Source organism: Jaculus jaculus, chromosome 2 (assembly GCF_020740685.1).
Source record: "Jaculus jaculus isolate mJacJac1 chromosome 2, mJacJac1.mat.Y.cur, whole genome shotgun sequence".
NCBI classification, from domain to species: domain Eukaryota; kingdom Metazoa; phylum Chordata; class Mammalia; order Rodentia; family Dipodidae; genus Jaculus; species Jaculus jaculus.
Window position 1 is genome coordinate 60,893,064 of NC_059103.1, and position 21,386 is coordinate 60,914,449.

Below are 21,386 nucleotides of genomic sequence, written 5' to 3' on the forward strand. Positions count from 1 at the left end.
AAAGACAGATAGAGGGAGAGAGAGAGAATGGGCGCGCCAGGGCCTCCAGCCTCTGCAAACGAACTCCAGATGCATGCGCCCCCTTGTGCATCTGGCTAACGTGGGACCTGGGGAACTGAGTCTCGAACCGGGGTCCTTAGGCTTCACAGGCAAGCGCTTAACCGCTAAGCCATCTCTCCAGCCCTAGAGGAATATTTGTTTAAACACAACTTTTAAAATAATACCAACAGTATTGTCCAAATTTAATACATTTTATAAAACAGAAATTTGTTGGATATAGCATCCAATTCTAGAAATAAAAGGGATAAATTGAGGACTTCATTATGAAATTAAGTTGCCATATTAAATCAGGTGATAATCATGCCATGATGTCAGGTGTTCAGACATTTGTAACATACTTTATTGGAATTTCTGTCTAAGTATATTTCCAGTTTATTAATGCTTTGGTCTGGGTTGAAGGGAACCTCATAATAATTATCTGATGCTCTTTCCCACATTCATTGGTAAAAGGACCATTGTAATAAAATATCATACAGAGAGAGAGAATTCTCTCTCAAATGTCAGCTTCTCTGAGATTTTTGTTTTAACAATTTTAAGTCAGTATGCCAATTAACTAGAGTCTCACATCATTCTATTAATAATTTTAGTCAATGCTCTGGTGTCAGTATATCCCACAGCCAGATAGTGAAATCAAAGTCAGAAACTGACAGAGCTCATACCAGCCAGAAGACACACAGAGATATATGAATGTGGGGCAGGTGAAGAGCTACCCTTAGAGTGCAGCCAGCCTGTGGGTGAGGCCAGCCATCCATATTGAGGATACATGCACCACTTTGTGCATGTGGCTTTACAGGGGTACTGCGAAATTGAACCTAAGTGGTTAGGCTTTCCAGTCAAGTGCCTTAAGTACTGGACAATCTCTCCAGCCCAATAAAATATGTTTAAATAATGGTCAATACATAGTGTACCATTAGAGATAGAAGCTTGTGTATATTACTGTTAGGGACACACCTGTCTTTTGACTTCACCTGCAGGATCCTTCTGTACAGCATGTCAGGGATGAGGAATACTAGAAAAGGTCCTCATTTGAGTTAGTATATCAGTGAGTCTGTTAGAAAGTAGATTTACATGGGAAAATATCAGTCTAAAATGTACTGCAAAGAATAGAGGGGCTTTGTAAATTTGTATCAGATTGCTGTAGGGTTTAGAGCTAATGTCATCTCATACATACAATATGGTTTCACAGGACTAAGCAAAGGGCATATCTGAGGTGGGGGAGGGAGAACACAGAGCTCTTAAGAGCCAAACCTATAGAATATGTTCAAAACCAAAGTTATTCAGACATCCCATTCTAGAGGAACCTTGCCTGGGGAGTGAGCTTAAACTAGCCTTGAAGAACAGCCTACTCTCAACCCTTAACCACAGAACCAAAGCATAAGCTGATTTGCTTTCAATCTTAAAACAAACTTCATAACCAACTGAAGAAAATTATAAATTCAACAACCATGACACATTGAATTTTTATTATGACAATAACAATTACTAACTTATGAAAAGAGAATTTCCTCAAGAGAGCTAAAGGTAAAAGAAAAAAAAAAAAAACAGAATGTAGTTAGCAAACAAGAACTATAAGACAGTTCCCTGAGTTAGTTCATAGGTTTGGAAAAGGGAACAGAAGGAAGAAATAAAAATGAAAGGAAGAATAATGCCTCACATAGGGTTAGAGAATATAATGAATACAATGAAAAATACTCCAAATGAAACCAACTACAGAGCAGAAACTGTAGAAGAAAGACCTTGTGAACTTGAACTCTGGCTAGGAAGCCAGTCAACCTAATTTTAGAGATTCATATCATTAAAAATAAATGAAGGAAATCTCAGTTCCAGCAGACAAACATCATGAGATCTAAGAATCATTTAACAGACAAGAGAAAGCAAAGGACTGGGGAAAAAAAAGGTTTAAAGAAATATCAGCCTACTGTCTTCTTCTTCCATGAAAACTACACACAGATCTAGGATGTACACAAGAACTCTGAGCAATATACAAAGTAAGCCACATGAGGTACTTTATCATCAGGTTATTAGTAATCCTGGAAGAGACATCATGTAAGTTCATTATAAAAGTATCAAAGTGTCCATAGAATATACAATAAAGCAGAAATATAAGGACTTACACATCTCAGTAGATATAAGGCCAGATAGAAAAAAAACTGAACAATAATTTTAAAGTACCAAAAAAAGGACTGTTGAGTTAGAATCATACATCAAAATACTATTTTTCAGAAATTAAATGTTATTTTTAAAAATATGTTATTTTACAGCTGGTTGTGGTGGTGCATACCTTTAATCCCAGCACTCAGGAGACTACATAGTGAATTCCAGGTCAGCCTGGGCTAGAGTGCGGCCCTGCCTAAAAAAAAAAAAAAAAAAAAAAAAAAAAAAAAAAAAAAAAAAAAAAAGTTATTTTATTTGCAAGCAGAGAGAAGAGAAAGAGGTGCGGGGGGGCTATACCAGTGCCTCTAACCCCTGTAAACAAACTCCAGATATATATGCCACTTTTTTTTTAAAATTTTTATTTATTCATTTATTTGAGAGAGACAGACACAGAGAGAAAGACAGATAGAGGGTGAGAGAGAGAATGGGCGCGCCAGGGCTTCCTGCCTCTGCAAACGAACTCCAGATGCGTGCGCCCCCTTGTGCATCTGGCTAACGTGGGACCTGGGGAACCGAGCCTCGAACCGGGGTCCTTAGGCTTCACAGGCAAGCGCTTAACCGCTAAGCCATCTCTCCAGCCCAATATGCCACTTTTTGCATTTGGCTTTAGATAAGTACTAGGGATTGAACCCAGCTCCTTAGGCTTTACAGATGAGCACCTTAACCACTGAGTATCTCTCCAGCCCCATAAATATTTTTACTAAAAGTGCAAAAGTTACTTAATACCAGCACATGGGAGTCAGAGGCAGGAGTTCAAGGCCACTCTGAGACTACCAAGTGAATTGAAGGTCAGTCTGGGTGACAGCAATACTCTACCTTAAAAAAATGCAAACTTTATGAAAAATCTGTGACCAGCAGAACTATATATACTTCAAGGAATGTTAAAGAAAAATTCTCAACTTTAAAAATGAGAAAGAAAGAAAACTCAAAATAGCATAAGACAAAAAAAAAAATTAAAGAAAATCCAAACCACTCATAGCAGAAGCAAAAGAGGGTCATTAATACATGTCCTACAAAATTTAAGAGGACTTTAAAGGCACATTATTAGCAGTATACTATGATTATGAAAGATTTACATTACAAAATAACAGAAAACATAAAAGTAGTGTTTTATATCAAATAAATAAATGTAATTGGTAATGAACATTTCCCCATAAAGAAAACTTTAGATTCAGCCTTTTTTTGCTAGTGAGTTTTATCAAACACTTAAGTAAGGAGCTATTCTTTCAGGAGATGGAGGAGGGCTTAACACCTTACAGTTATCCTTTGGATATCATTTTTGCCTGAACCTACCATGAAAGGTATTATAAGAAATTGTAGGTCATTATCCTTTGTAAAATTGTGCCTTGCAAAAACCACAACAAAGTATTAAGCCTACAATATACAAAATAATATGACAATGTAATGAAGTAGGGTCTTTCTCAGAAATGCATCTTTGACTTAACACAATGTTCCCACCTTATATTTCCCTGCAGACACAAGGCAAGATATAAGAAACCTGAATACCAGTTTTAAAGTACAAAACCTGTACAATTAAATTAGAATTATTCATCAGAATAACAACTTTCAAAAATTAAATCATTTTTCAAGAAACAAAATTAAACTAGTAAGTTGGCAATCATTTGGCAAAAATCTCATACTGAATGAGAATGTATGGGATTGTCAATTGTGACTCGTAGTCACCAGGTACCAACCTCAGCAACAGAGAGACACATGGGGAGTATTGCTCCACATCCTGTTGTCTTTGATCTGACACTTAATATGAGAACTAAGCTGAGGTATCTAATGAGACCATGTGACATTTGGTATGCTGTGTTTCTGCTTTGTGTCACAGAGGCCTGTTGGCTGATGATCTTCAGGGAGAGGTCTCATGCCAATGCCTTTTATCTATGTGTGTTTATCATGAAGAATTTGAAGGCAGTATCATTTTATTGGGAATATTTAATAAATAAAAATCCCCTCTCAAGCCAAGAACATGCATTTTTAATCTGAACATATCTCAGAGATGCTGGAGTGGGCCCATGGCCATTCATTATTTCTCTGTGTTCTTCCTAGAATCAGAAAAAAAAAAAATCTATTGTGGAATAATTGTTCTTATCTTTGTTCTCAAACTCTATCCTCTAACCTATTATGAAAAAGAAGACAAAAACCTGCTAAAGAAGAAAAATGTCTTCACCCCCTCATAGGTCACCCATGAAAGCCCTCCAGAGCCCCTCACACCTGAGAGCAAGAGAATTATAATGTGTTTTTTCTCACCTGTTTGACATTTTATCAAAAGTCCTTTTTAGAGAAGAGGAAAAAATGAAAGGAACACAAGAGAGACAAACTGGAAAGGCAAATACAACTTATAGAAAATTGTCCTCACCACAATTTCCCACCCAAGATTTAAAATTTGATTCTTTTTTTTTCTCTAAAGTAATGTAAATGCTCTCTATGACCATCATTATCTGTTTCTGTTCACTGTTCTGCAATTTAATTGAGGTAATGAGGAGCATAATATACAAAAGAGACTGTCTGACAGTCTGATCTGCATTTATGGGGTAAAGATAATCAACTTACAACATCCTACAACATAATCTACATACATATCAGAGTCTCATTTTACATTGTCAACACAGGAACATAGCTTATTAAAAGGTTCAAATCCTTACTGATCTTTCTTTGAAATCAATATAGAGCAAATATTACATTATTAAACTCATTAATTCCAAAAATCTTCCCAAGTGTATGGACTGTTGCCCTGAAATTCTCTACCCGTTGCCTGCAGGAAACGCATCTACATAACTGGGTGACACTTGGAGACCCACCATGCTACCACTCCTGGAGGGACCAGAAACCTAGCAGCTATTATCTCAGCATCAATATAGCTGCGTAGACTTTCCTTTCATTCCATGTAATTTTCCCCTGTAGTCTAATAGGAAAATTTTATACTACAGTGAACCTGGTTTTCTTGCTAAATTAACTCTTTTCTTTATCAAACATGCCCACTGTGTTGGTAAATTATAAAGAATTCAATCTTTAACTAGCAGGAAACTTCAAACTATAAGAATCATTTGGACCTGAAGTTCATTTTTTGTTGTTTGTTTGCTTGCTTTTTTGGACTCTCATATAAAACTGATTTACCACTGAAACAAGGAAGGTCCAGAAGGGCATTGAGGAACAATGCTGAAAAAAGTGAGCAGCCAGAATAGTATGCTGCTGTGGGCTTCTTTGTCCCCAAGGACAATGAAACCCTGGCTTTGCAGTGTGCCTCACATCCCACCAGCTTTTCTGGCCTGGTGTAGCTCATCTGTCTTGGGATAGTTACTATAGTTTCTCCCTATTTTGCTGTATTTTTTTTCATCTGTGCTACTTGTCTATTTAAAAATATATATATATTTTTCACTTTATTATTGAAATATCATGTGTTACCTCATCTATAGTGCAAGAGCCAGCCAACATACAAAACCTAAAACCGAAGGCTCACAAGTCAGCCGAGTATCTTTCTGCTGGGCCAAAGGGCTTCCTTGGACAATTTAAATTCTCAGTAAGATTTAACAGTTGGTTTATGTTATCAAATCATATTTAACATTTTAATTGTATAATAGATTAATACATTCAAAATATAATGTATTATGTTTATTATATTATATTACACAGTTTGAATTTATACTGAACTATCAGTAACTCAATTTTAGAATGAAAAGTGATGAGATCTTTTATTTTTATCCTTATTGGCTATCATATTGATTTACTTACTGTAAGCAAATTAATCTACAAGGAGGATGACATGTTCAGGTATGTTAGAATGGCTTTCATAAAGTTCCCACTGTATTTTGAAGTCTGAGGAAATGTTAATGGACAGAACTTCTGGAAAAGTGGCAGTACCCATCTTGTGCCCAGTTATCAACTGTCTGTGTGAGAATTTTCCAGTGATCTCTAAAATGCAGAGCTGAGAACTGTGCTCACAATTTTGTGGTCATGCCTGACATTTTTTGGTCATTTTTCATGGTATACATACAGTGGAATATAGTGGGAGGCAATGCACTATTTATCAGAAAGATGCATTTCAACATTGATCTGCTATTTTAAAAAATATAAAAGAATTCAGTGAGGGATTTTGAACTGACTAAATATTCTTGCCCAAACTGGATTTTCAGGGTAGGGTTGGAAAGATTACTCAGCAGGGAAGAACACTTCCTGTGCAAGCATGAGGACCTGAGGAGGCCTCAGAGTCTGTTAGAGTCCCCAGGACCACCTAAGCACCTGGGCATGGGCACATGCTTGCACTCCCCCATCTTGTGGGGGAGCAGAGACCCGAAAATCACTGAAACTACCTAAAAATGACAAACTCCAGGATCAATAAGAGATTCTGGTTGCGTTAGCAAATGAATAATGTATGAAGGCAAAGCAGTGTTTAAAACAGCACTTTCTTCCCCTACGCCCCCCAGGTTGTCTTAGGGTTTTGTATTCAAGTGTAATAATATGAATGCTTTACTCTTGTTACTACTTAGACACTAATAAAAGCACTAGATGGAAAAAGAGAAGAAGTGTAAGAATGATGGAGGCAAACACCTGATGTTCTACCCTGGCCACCACACACCACAGGCAAGTAAATAACAGGCAAGTTCATGGGGTGCAGCATGGGCACTTACATGTACATATACCACATTATAGGCATAAAATTAAAAAAAAAAAAAAACTAGATTTGTAACTGAGCGGCTTCAGTAGCTGAAATTAAGAAGCTAGGACTTGAATAATTCTTTTAAAGAATATATAGTAATGACTAATTTAGGGACCAGGCGGTAGTCAGGAATCACTGAAGACCCTAGCTTGGTAACCCTTTTTTCAAAATGGATTTGAATGTCTATGGTTTCTTACATACATCTCAAGCTAATATTCATTGCTTGATCTGTGACACAAGTCAGTATCTTATAAACTTCCACTAAAGCTCAAAGTTTTGTTTTATATAGAAGTTGAAAAGGAGGAGAAAAACATGTTTGTTGTGGGGGGAGGTGTTGTGTTACAGAGGGGAACAGTAAAGATGAGCATTTGGGTAGTGTAGAGACATGGTTATCACCCATTGGTTCTTATTTCCATATGCTTTACCTTCTTTTGAAGTTAAGTGTAGCATTTTGGGCCCCAGGTGGTGGGTGAAGGTGTGTTCTGCACCTAATATTATGGCAGCTGGTGTGAATTCTTCATAATATCCCCCATTTCTTTACTATTATAAGTCCAGAAGCACAGCCACAAGCTGAAAAAACTGTTCTCTTGAATTGCCTGTCCTGCATTGAACTCACCATTATGATGTGATAAAGCATTAAGATTCCTAGCAGATAGGTGATCCTAAGAGTATAGTCTGTGCTAGGGGTCTTGGTTGGGTAGATATGGTCTCTTTACATCTTCTACTGATGATTGTACATAGCTTTTTTCCTTGGTTACATATTTTATTTTACTTTTTGTTTATTTTATTTATTTGAGAGTGACAGACAGAGAGAGAAAGAGGTAGATAGAGAGAAAGAGAGAGAGAATGGGCACGCCAGGGCCTCCAGCCACTGCAAAGGAACTCCAGACGCGTGTGCCCCCTTGTGCATCTGGCTAAGGTGGGTCCTGGGGAATTGAGCCTCGAATAGGGGTCATTAGACTTCACAGGCAAGCGCTTAACTGCTAAGCCATCTCTCCAGCCCTGGCTACCTATTTTAATGCTTCCTTTTCCCTTGGTCAGTATTTCTGCAGAGCAAAAAAGAAAGGCTTTGTGAATTATGTAGCCAGCACATTATTGCCTAGAGGTCTCTCTAAGGATTGGATAGCTATATTTTCGTTAACATTTGCCCTGTGATGTTCTAGAGAAGCTTAAAAGGTCACCTGAGAGGATCCTCTGGTTTTCCGATAAAGTCTTTCTCTACACGGCATAGCAGTTAGCTACTCTCTCCTGGTGAGCAGAATCAATCATTGCAGGCACCTCAGACCTCCCCTTCAACCTCAGAAGTATCAGATAGACCCCTAACTTCCACTGTAATGAGGCAGTTATTATGTCTTCTGGTGGATGTGTTCTTCCCTTGAGAAGTAAGACCACTAACAAGTAGAGCACAAAGTCATGACAGACAGCACATGCCGCAGGCAAGCCAGCTCATGTGGCAGGGAAGTCGGCTTATCCATCCTAGCACCTTGGCTTTTGAATCTATATAATTTCCCAAAGGAAGGATTCCTACAACATATCAGTGAGCAGATTGAAGCATTGCACGTTCCTTTCTATTGCATCTCCCCCAGATGGAAAGGTCCGTCCCTCCAACAAGCATCAGCCAGGTCTCCAGATAGTTCTTCGTCTCTAAGGACACTGACATCTGAGTGATGGGCCAGGACAACACTTCAGGTACTTCTGCTCAAACATCTCTCTTCTTCTGCAGTGAATGAGATGAATAACCGGGTCACAGTGATGTGGCTTGGGATAAAGTATGATGAGTTAGTCAATCTGAAAGTCCACAGGCTGTATTTGGGTTAGAAAATCAGTCCCTGGATAGAATGCCCTCACACAGTCCCTCTCCTTGTTTCCCAAATAGCAGCAGTTGACAAAACTGTTAGAAAACCAGCCCTTACCTAGAGTGACAGGAAGCACAATTCTGAATATAACTACATTCTTTCTGCTCCTGATGACCACCCTGGCCTTTGCTATGCAATGAATGTGGAGGTATCATTTTGTGTCTTTCCCTACATCTGCACTTCGGTTAGAAGAGGCCAGAGGCAATTATTCACATTTTATAGAAGCTTGCACTCATCCTTGCCATGTTCAGTTAATGCCTACTGTGTATGTTCCTCCTTGTCTTAGCCCTGTGGTCAGAAAAGCTCATAAGACACACAAGTCTCTCTTGTGGGATTGTGCCCCAGTGGTACTTACTAAGGTACAATTAACTAATAAGGAGGTACAGATATTTAAATGTTGAAGAGTAAGGATTTTTTTTTCTTTTTTAGAGAACATCAGATTTAAATATTTAACATGTAACTAGAATCATGGAATTTTGGATTTTGTAGCTACTAGTTATTTCAGGTATTATGTAATAAGATAACTTTGCCTTTTAGATGAGAAAACAGGCTGCAGGAGACTAAGAGGGCATGTTTGGTTTTAGAGCATCTGACCCAAGGTGTGTTTTCTATTAGGACTAAGTCTATGTTTTGGTGGGTGGAATGAACAGTTAACTTACTGTGATAAATGAATCTTTCACAATGAAAAGTATAACTAAAATGTACACAGGATAGCCATTCCTGTTCCCCTGAAGCCCAGTGAAAAGATTGTTCCTTGAAAGTCAGCTTCCATTTCAGGATATGGGTAGTGTTCACCTTCATTCATATAACTCAAGAAATGGAAAAAGTAAAGATACCCAATAAGCCCTTTATCTGGAAAAACTGTGTGAGGAGGATCCTGCTCAGTGAGCATCTGCATGGACTGCTTAGCTCACCAAGCCAGGGGCAACCATCTTCACTGTTCCAGCTTTCCCTGGCACTCAGGTATGTGTGGATGATGCACTCCTGTTATAGAGTACTTTTAGAACTCATAACTCTCCAATTCTAGTTCTAACCAGTTCTAACTGGCTTACAAACTTTCTCCTAACTATATACACTTATTTCCTTGAATCCCTATTTGTTCAAGTTCCCAATGCAAATAAAAAGCCAAGTTGAATATTTATTTGTTTAGAAAACATAATACTTAGTTTTAAATGTTGACCTGTGGCATATGTTCCAAGTAGAAACAACTTCTCTAAATTGTCTAAATGTATGATATGTCCTACAGAAAAACTTGTTTAAGAAGTTTAGTAGTACAGAGATGTGAGAATTTTTCATTTTCAAATCAGTAGTCCTTTCCAAACTACTCCCAAAATAGTCTTTCTAGAATTTTTTTCATAATAAGCTTAATCATTTTCACAATCATAATTTATCTCTGAGCAACATATATTAAAACAAGATCCTTAGTACCAAATGTGACTGGGTTTAATTTTAAAATATCTCATTAATTTGCAGTAATGAGATGTAATGAATATTTATGGAAGGTTTTATCTGTACCTATTAATTCACCATGATGTGTCACTGATAAAGTAGTTTTCTACATTGAAACCAATAGATACCAAAATGAAAAGCATATAAAAATGTCTCATAACTCCCTCTTGAGATTCTAACATTTGGTATAAAAGATAATATGTTTTCTGCAAATGAAAGTTTACTATAAAATTCACTGAATACACCACAGGGAGTTAATTCATTTTATCTCCATACTGCTTATCACATTTAAATATCGCTGTGCTCTTTCCTACTTTACCAATAAGGCATAAACACAATATTTGTCTTCATTGAAACAAATTATCTACACCTATACAGATTGGATGAAAGATCATTTAGGTGACAGTACAAAGTAAAAGTAAAGTAAGTGTTGAGAATCCACCAACTTGTCCTTCCAACTGGCCTGTAGAGACAATGGGGAACTGGGGGTACTGCCCTCTTAGCAGTTTTCATGGTACTCTTTCTTAACAGTGTTTTCATTCCCTGGAAACTTCATACTGTCCTAAAGTATCAAGCAACTTTACTAGAGACAAGGGTGTTTTACCACCCCCGGCATCTGCAAACTTCCCTGGCTGAAGAGCTATGAAGAAAATACCTTCCTAAACTTTGAGGTCTTAAACCTGGCTGCATATTACATTAAAATAGGCTGAGGATTCAGTGCTAGTCACATTAATCAGAGCCCCAAATGTGTTTGTGTGCCCCAGTCAATAATTGAGGCCAAATTCAGAACATTCAAACATTTAAGAAGTGATAAAACTGTGGTCCACAAGAAAAAAAAAAGTGTGATAATTGGGACATTCTCACATAAGTCACAGAGATATGAGCAGATCTAAAAGTGACAGTATTTCAAAATTACTAATTTTGCCAATTAAGAAGTCTATATGCTAATGTATTTTGTCTTCTAAGCAAGAAAAAATGTAGTCAACTGGAAAGAATTTAGTGTTATTTCTAAATGAAAATGCAGAATTAAAGCTTTCTAAAATATATTTTATGGTATAATTAGTTAAAATGTCTTTTTATTTTATATTAATTTATTATATATCTTCATAATTATCTGAAAACTATTTTAGTAACCAAAGAATAGAAATATGGTAGAAACCAATGAAGAAAATGTAACAAGGGGAAGATAAAAGTGTAATATATGCTCATAATCATTTTTAAAATATATCTTCTGACTACAGAGTAGAAGACAAAATAAATATTTCATAGCACAATGAAATAAAACTGAAAATATAAGAATGAACTGTAAATTCTTGTGCCAAAATGTTAAGATGTATGCTAGACTAATTCCTGTTCATCCTCTGCTACCTAACTGTGGTTGCAATGTGACCAGTCTCTTCCTGTCCCTGTTGCCACACTTTTTCTGCCATGATGGATTATATCACCTTGAAATTGTAAGCCAAAATAAATTCTTTCCTTCCATAAGCTGTTTCTTATCACATCTTTTATCATAGCAACAAAAAAGTAACTAAAACATAGACTGAATGTCAAAAAGTAAGGTGTTCCATAAGCTATAGATAGTAACACAAAGCATATAGAAAGGACTGAAACTCCCAAAGATGGCATGATAGTACCACCAAAATAAATGTCCCTGTATTTTCTTGTTCCAAAGCCAATTAATGAAAGTCCATATGTTCATGTAGAGTTTTAGGGTATAGCATGGATGGAACTCACAACTTGCCATTGTCATTAGTGACAACTAAATGTTGTCATAGTCATTTACTTGCAGTTTACCAAAAAAGTTCACCAGTTAATCAATGTGGGTGGGGCTGGAAAAAACCTTCTGTCAAGCCCAAACAAAGAATTTATAGAGTCACTGAACATCAACCATAAATGTACAAAAGGGCATTTGATAGTTATTTGTAAGGGAGGACATTTCTACAACACCTAAGGTCAATTCTGGTAATCATTTATTAATTGGAAAAAAAAACAAGCATATGGTCTCCTTACCATGTATCTTTGTCTCCACATGGACATACTCATCAGTGAATTCCAACAGTGTTGCAATAAGGGCTGCCTCCACTAATAAAACTAGCCTTAAGTCATTATATCTACAAGTCTATTCCAAATGAGGTTGCCTTTTGAAGAGGTTAGAACTCCAACATCTTTTGTGTGGAGGGGGAAAAGACCCAGTGGAACCTAGAAGGCTTATAGGATATTCTTACCTAGCCTATTCAAACGGATTCTAAAAAGATAATCTAATTTCCCATTTATAAAAAATTCAGAGGACTTCCAGTTAAGATGGTGGCTTAGGTACCATGCCAAAGCAGCCTGAGAGGAAAAAGCCAAAAAAAAAAAAAAAAAAAAAAAAAAAGAGCAAAATACAACTTTTACTAAAAAGTGAGGAGAAATGGCACCAGAGAAGTAGAGATCCAGAGCCCACACAGGCCAGAAGAAGCATCTCCAGCAGGTCCATGCTCGGGACCACAGCTGCGCACTAGTCAGCCACCAGGCTCAGCTTGAGCCCCAGGAAAAGCCAGGTGAGGGGAGATTCCACTCACACTGGAACTCTCCGCAAACACAAGAAACGTGAAGGGAGAACGGCAGTGAACAATGGAGGAGCAAATCACAAGGTAGAAGAACATGTGGATCAACAAGAGAACTAGAGCAGCATCTGCAGCCTCCCCTTCCCCTCCGCCAATGGCCAGCTACAGGAAACAGAGCAGCCTGAACAGGGACCCGGCCATGCCTACTTGAACCAACAGTGTGACCCAAGCATAACTGAGACCAAAATCATCCCAAAAGGTAACTGGGATTACACCAGGTAAATACCCACCAAATAAACCTGGTATATAGGCCTGAACCAGAAGTGGTAATTGCACCTTCCATATCAGGATAAATTATATGGTCAGATTTTCCATTAATAACTAAGCTGTATTTTGGGCTTGTTATTTGTTGCATCTTGATTTATACTGTCTTTGTTTCCTCTTCTATTATACATTAGGGGAGGGTCTCACCTGGTCACAAGCTGACTTAGAACCCTCTACAGACCAGAATCTTAACCTCCTTGTTGTCAGGATTAAGGGAGTGGGTTAGGCACCACACAGCCTAAGGGACAAACAGAGGATCTGGTTGTCATAATACCTACTCTGGGATAAATACCTGTACTGTTTTTCATTGAAAGTATATATTATTTAGTTAAATTTTGGAAACTATCTGTATTTGGTTACACTCAGCCTACTTGAATACTCTGATAATAGGCAAACCCAACACCAACAGTCACTCTTCTAGATACTCCGAGAGTCTTGAGATTTATACCTAGCACCTTAAGCTCCTACCCTGAAGGTATATAACATGAGATTGATTGATACATCTAATAATACCTACCTAATTAGAAAATCCAATCATTAAATAATCAAGAAAGCAAAAATTTATACATTAAAACACAAGAAAAACCAAATATCAAGACAATATAAATCCACCAAAAGTATTAATGCATCAGAAATAATGTCCAGTGAGAACGAGTTAGAGGAAATGCCTGAGAAATATTTCAAAAGAATGATTATAATATGAGCAAAGAACTCAAAGAAGAAATCAAAGGAAGCAAAGAAGACACACAACAACAATTTAATGAAATAAGGAGGTCAATACTAGACATAAAAAAGGAAATAGAAATAATAAAGAAAAACCAGTTAGAATTAGTAGCAATAAAGTACAAAATTAATGAAATAAAAAATTCTGTAGAAAATGTCACTGGTAGAATGGAAGGAGAGGACAGGATATCTAAGCTAGAAGACCAGGTGGCAGATCTAATACAGTCCAACAAAGAGAAAGGCAAACTAGTAGAAAAGTATGAGTGGGAATTTCAAAGTATTTGGAACACTATGAAAAGATCAAACATAAGAATTCCAAGAATAGTAGAAGGAGAACAATTTCACTCCAAAGGCATAGTTGTCTTTAACAAAATCATAGAACAAAACTTCCCCAAATTGGGAAAGAGGTGCCATTGCAGACACAGGAATCATTTAGAACACCAGCCAGACAAAACCTGGAAAGAACCTCTCCCTGCCATATTACAATCAAACTACCAAACACACAAATCAAAGAAAAAAATATTGAAAGCATTCAGAGAGAAAAATCAAGTTACCTACAAAGGCAAGCCTATCAGGATTACAGCAGATTACTCAACACAAACCAGAAGGACGTGGAGTGATGTATTCCAAGTCAAAAGAAAACAATTGTCAACCAAGGTTACTTTATCCTGTAAAGCTATCCATTCAAATAGATGGAGAAATAAGGACATTCCAAGACAAAAGCAAGCAAAAAGAGTATTTGAAGACAACACCAGCTCTACAGAGAAAACATGAAAGAATCTTCCATGCTGAAGAAAAAGAAAAACACACATATAAGGAACTGGGAAAAAACAAACAATACTAAAACACTACTTAACACAAGAGAGCAAAGGTAAAACCAGAAGAACTACAAAGAAATGGCAAAAATGAAAACACACCTTTCAATATTATCTCTTAATATCAATGGCTTCAGTGGCCCAACCAAAAGGCATAGGTTTGCAGACTGGGTTCAAAAGCAAGATCCTTCAATTTGTTGCCTCAAAGAAACCCACCTTTCTACAATGGCTGGACATTATCTGCTGGTGAAAGGTTGGAAAACAGATTTTCAATCAAATGGACCTAGAAAATAAGCAGGGGTTGCTATTCTAATATCTGACAAGGTAGGCTTCAGTCTAACATTAGTTAAGAAAGATAAGGAAGAACACTTTATATTGATTAAAGGCACCCTCCAACAGGAGGACATTACAATCCTCAACATATATATGCACCTAACATGGGGGCCCCCAATTTCATCAAACAAATGCTATTAGAACTAAGGTCACAGACAACACCAAACACAGTGGTAGTGGGTGACGTCAACACCCCACTCTCATCAATTGACAGGTCATCCCAGGAAAAAATAAACAGAAAGGCACTTGACTAAATGAGGTCATAAAAGGAATGGACCTAACAGATAACATTTCATCCAAATGATGTAGAATATACATTCTTGTCAGCAGCACATGGAACATTCTCAAAAATAGACCATACAAAAGGACACAAAGCAAATCTTTACAAATAAAGTAAATTTGAAATAATTCCTTGCATTTTATCTGACCACAATGGAATCAAACTACAAATCAAAAGCAAGAAAGGCTATAGAGCATACACAAAATGATGGAAATTAAGCAACACACTACTAAATGATGAATGGGTCAATGAAGAAATCAAGAGGGAAATCAACAACTTTATAGAGTCAAACAATAATGAGAACACAACATACCAAAATCTTTAGGACAAAATAAAGGTAGTTCTAAGAGGTAAATTTAGAGATTTGAGTGCCTATATTAAGAAATTAGAAAGGTCACAAGTAAACGAACTAATGCTTCACCTTAAAGCCCTGGAAAAAGATGAACAAGGTAAACCAAAAATCAGTAGAGGGTAGGAAATAATAAAGATTAGGGCAGAAATTAATGAACTAGAAACCAAGAAAACAATCCAAACAATCAATGAAATAAAGAGTTGGTTCTTTGAAAGGATAAACAAGATTGATAAACCCTTAGCAAATCTGACCAAAAGAAAGAGATGAGAGACACAAATTAATAAAATTACAGATGAAAAAGGTAACATCACAACAGATGCCAGAAAAACTCAAAAAACTGTAGGGGCACACTATAAAAGCATATCTCCACAAAGTATGAAAATATGAAAGAAATGGATGGTTTCCTTGATTTATATGACCTACCTAAATTAAATCAAGATGAGATTAATCACATAAATAGACCAATAACAAACACAGAGATCCAAGCAGGTATCAAAAAACTCCAAACTAAAAAAAGTCCAGGCCCAGATGGATTCACTGCTAAATTTTACCAGACCTGGAGGGAAGAACTAACACCATTGCTTCTTAAGCTTTTTCCATAAAATAGAAAAAGAAGGAATCCTACCAAACACATTCTGTGAAGTGAGCATCACCCTGATACAAAACTCAAGCAAACATAGAACAAAAAAGGAAAATTACAGACCAATCTCCCTCATGTACATAGATGCAAAATTTCTCAACAAAATATTGGCAAACAGAATATAAGAATATATCAAAAAGATCATTCACCCTGACCAAGTAGGCTTTACCCCAGAGATGCAGGGACAGTTCAACATATGCAAACTGATAAATGTAATACATTATATAAATGGACTGAAGGACAAAAATCCCATGATCATCCCATTAGAAGCAGAGAAAATGTTTGACAAAATCCAATCTTCCTTCATGAAAAAAAGTCCTACAGAGACTGGGAATAGAAGGAACAAATCTCAATATAATAAAGGCTATTTATGACAAGCCTACAGCCAACATATTACTAAATAGGTAAAAACTGGAAGCTTTTCTGCTAAAATCAGGAACAAGACAGGGGTGTCCACAGTCCCACTTTTATTTAAGATAGTACTGGAAGTCTTAGCCATAATAGTAAGGAGGAGACACACATAAAAGGGACACAAATTGGAAAGGAAGAGATCAAGTTATTATTTGCAGATGACATGATTCTATATATAAAGAACCCTAAAGTCTCTCCCAGCAATCAGTAGCATTCCTATATGCTAACAACAAACACACAGAGGATGAAATCAGAGAATCACTCCCATTTACATTTGCATCAAAGAAAATAAAGTTCCTTGGAATGAACCTAATCAAGGTAGTAAAGGATCTCTACAATGAAAATTATAAAACACTCTAGTGAGAATTGCGGAAGACACTAGGAAATGCATTTAAAAAATCGCTTGTTCCTAGATTGGAAGAATCAATTTTGTGAAAATGGCAATGTTACCAAAAGCAAACTACACATTTAATGCAAGCTCCATCAAAATTCCAAAGGAATTCTTCACAGAAATAGAAAAAAACAATCCAAAAATTCATTTGGAATCACAAAAAAAACTCGAATATCTAAAATAATACTAAGCAACAAAAATAAGGTGGGGGTATCACCATAGCTGATTTTAATCTATACTACAGAGCCATAGTAACAAAAACAGCATGGTACTGGCACAAAAACAGACATGTAGATCAATGGACCAGAATAGAGGACCCAGATATAAGTCCAGGTAGCTATAGCTACCTGATAATTGTTAAAAAATGCCAAATACACTCATTGGAGAAAAGACAGCCTCTTCAGCAAATGGTGGTAGGAAAACTGGATATGTATCTGTAGAAGGATGAAAATAGATTCTTTTCTCTCTTCATTCATAAGAATTAAGTCCAAATGGACTAAAGACCTTAATATCAGACCTGAAATTCTTAAATTGCTAGAGGAAAAAGTAGGGGAAACCCTTCAACATATTGGTCTTGGCAAAGACTTTCTGAATATAACCCCAATTGCTCAGGCAATAAAACCACACATTAACCACTGGGTCCTGATGAAGTTACAAAGATTTTGTACTGCAAAGGACACTGTTAATAAAGCAAAGATGCAACCTACAGAATTGAAAAAAAAATCTTTGCCAGCTATATACCTGATAGAGGATGAATATGTAGGATATACAATGAACTCAAAAAGTTAAATAATAAGAAATCAAACAAGTTAATTAAAAAATGGCCTAAGGAGCTAAATAGAGAGTTCTCAAAAGAAAAAATACGGATGGCATATAAGCATCTAAACAAATGTTCTACATCCCTAGTCATCAAGGAAATGCAGATTAAAACTACATTGAGATTCCATCTCACTTCTGTCAGACTGGCTACCATCATGAAAACAAATGATCATAAATGCTGGAGGGGAACCCTTCTACACTGTTGGTGTGAATGCAATCTGTTCCAGCCATTGTGGAAATCAATGTGGAGGTTCCTAAGACAGCTAAAAATTGATCTACCATATGACCCAGCTATAGCACTCCTAGGCATATATCCTAAGGACTCATCCCATTTCCTTAGAAGTACATGCTCAACCATGTTTATTGCCACTCAATTCATAGTATCTGGGAAATGGAACCAGCCTAGATCTCTCTGAACTGATGAGTGGATAATGAAGATATGGCACATTTATACAATGGAGTTCTACTCAGTGGTATAGAAAAATGAAGTTATGAAATTTCCAGAAAAATGGATGAATCTGGAAAGGATTATACTAAGTGAGGTAACCGAGGCCCAGAAAGCCAAGTGCCGCATGTTCTCCCTCATATGTGGATCCTAGTTACAGATGATTGGGCTTCTGCGTGAGAAGAAAAAAAAAAAAAACAACTCATTAGCAGAGGCCAGTAAGTTTAAAAGGAGATATAAAGGGAAGAAAAAAGGAAGGGAGGAGGGTACTTAATAGGTTGGTATTGTATATATGTAAGTAGAAGAATAGATTCACAGTGGGAGGCAGAAGACTCAATATGAGGTCAGTGGAAGAGATTGAGTAAAGGAAAGGGGTAGGGAGGGCTAACCAAAATCTAAGATGATACAAATAAATCATATGCATTCCTCTGGTTATGGACAATGGGACACTCAGGAGCCATAGATTGTTGTTAGAAAATTTTCAGTGCCAGGGATGGGATACCTCCAGTGAGTTGTTGGCCAGGGAGTTCCCTGATACCCCCAAAACATTATAGGCCTTTGTCAAGGCCCTTGGTTTCCCACCAGGAATAGATGGTAAGACCCTATTGCTGAAGACTCCACATACTTGGGCTGCAAGGCCACTGAGAAATCCTGCTGGAACTGAGCTGATAAACTCCTCCTTGTACACCAGCTGACAGAAAACTGGAAGAAGCCATTCTACATGTAGTTCATTGGGAGAAAGATACACCACCAGTGAAGATACTCAACAGTTGACACTGCAAGCCTTATAATTGCCCAGCCAGGCCAAATGAGCCAATGGGTACAATAGTGGCACATCTGTCATTTTAGAAACCAACTGCCCCCCAACTGGACTAGAGGCCCACTCCTTGGGATATAATACATCCCTGATACTAAAAACTTAAAACAGGGGTAGTCCTGAGCCTTAGGGATGTAATGTCTGCTGATGTCTTTATATATATATTATTTATTTATTCAAACTGCCCAGTAAGCACTTGTCTTAATATTTATACCCTTATATTAATGCTACTCTCACTTTGGGTAGAGAATCTTCTCTTTTCAGGTGGCAGTGACCTTGGGACAACTCAGAAGGTATCATAGTACTGGAAAGAAGTTACTGGAGTACTGAGTAACATCTCAATCACACCTTCCAAGGCTCAGGGTCTAAGGCAGAAGAGGTGGTGGAAAGTATGTAAGAGCCAAAGGAAGGGTAGGACTCCTTACAACATGCTCCCTCCAGACACAAAATGGCCTGTATATCCATGACCTCATATTGCCTAACACTACGTACACAAGACAATTATAAGAGGAGGAAAAGATCATGACATCAAAATGAAAGAGAGATTGATTGCAATGGAGAAGGGATATGATGGAGAATGGAATTTCAAAGGCCAAAGTGGCTGGGGGAGGGAGGGTATTGCCATGGGATATTTTTTATAATCATGGAAAATGTTAATAAAAATTGAGAAAAAAATAAACATTTTTTTAAAAAAAACCAAAAACTCAAAATTCAGAGAAAAAAAGATATGTTCAGAATTTAGATGTTGTATAAAACCATTGGTACTGTGGCTGTACATTTCAAGTTTTACAGGACTATAATAATTTAAACAACAAGATAATGGAGGCACAGTATAGATTAAAGGGACAAAAGAGGTCGTAACCACATGAACTGAATGAAAGGTAATTGAAACCTTCTGCTGAATACAGAAGCAACAGTATTGTTGGATAATTGGTAAATTTGAATAGAGTGTAAAAGCAATGTTTTATATGGGAAGGGTTGCGATTATTGCATGGTTTCAGAATGATAATGTAGATGAATATAGAAGAATATCTTATTTGTTATGCATGGATTATCATCACATATATAATTTCCTTTTAACTAATTGAGCAGACATGTAGATCTGAAAGCAAAACAAATACAATAAAATGTTAAAATATATTTTGCATCTCAAGAATAACTTAGTTTTCATTTTAATCTTTTTTCATCTTCCTATTTTTGAAAATCTAAAAGGCACAAATCTAAGTAAAATTAATTGCTAAAAACCATTACAGGTGAAATACATTTATCAGAGAAATAAATTTATCAAATAACGTGAGTATGACTGTAAGTCTTCCAAGCATTTAAGAGCAGTATTGTTTTGGAGAGCTTGTTCATATGTGGCCTGTGAACCCTTCTGATTTCTTACCTGTCCAGGCGCCCAGTAACACCATGAATGTTTTACCTCAAATTCAGAAATTCTATGTGGAAACTGGATATCTCGGGAGGGTCAATAGTCTCTCTTTCTCTCTCTCTGTCTGTCTGCCTGAATTACAAAATAGTTTAAAATACAATATTTATAAATGAATTTACATAGTAAAAGTTATGGAAATAGATCTATTATACATTCACCTTTGGATAGGTGAAAGATTCTTAACTTTTATAATTCTTTTTCAACTTAGTTTTAATAATGTGAAATGAAGTGGCATGAATTTTAATACTTGAGAAATGTATCAATGTTGCCCACTAGGAAATGACAATGAGACTTTGAGAATCTGCTCTCTACTGAAAGACATTCATGCCCACTACTTCAACTCTCCCTCTTTTCTCTTGCCCCTCACATAGTAGCTTTACCCATTTAGCTTTTAATGAAGAAGCCATCTGCATACACTTTCATGCCTCATAAACAACATTCTACCTGTGTATTACAGAGGCTCACAAAAGGCTATGAAGATGTAAGATACTATGTACATCAACAGTAATAATTATTTTTTGATTTATTGACATCACTTAGCTTTAAAAATATGACTATAAATTACATTCAATGACCTTTATAGCTGTATCTCTAAGTTCTATGCAACCACCACCCTTCAAGCTCAAACTCAGTTCTCAAGAAGGAGGTTGAAGGGCTGCAGAGATGGCTTAGAAGGTAAAAGCACTTGCTTACAAAGACTAATATTTCAAGTTTGATTGCAAAGTACCTTCATAAAGTCCAATGCACAAAATGGTGCATGCATCTAGAATTCATTTGCAGTGTCAAGAGGCCCTAGTGTTCTCTCTCTGTCTCTCTCTCTCTCTCTCTCTCTCTCTCCCTCTCTCTCTCTCCTTGAAAATAAATAAATAAAATGTA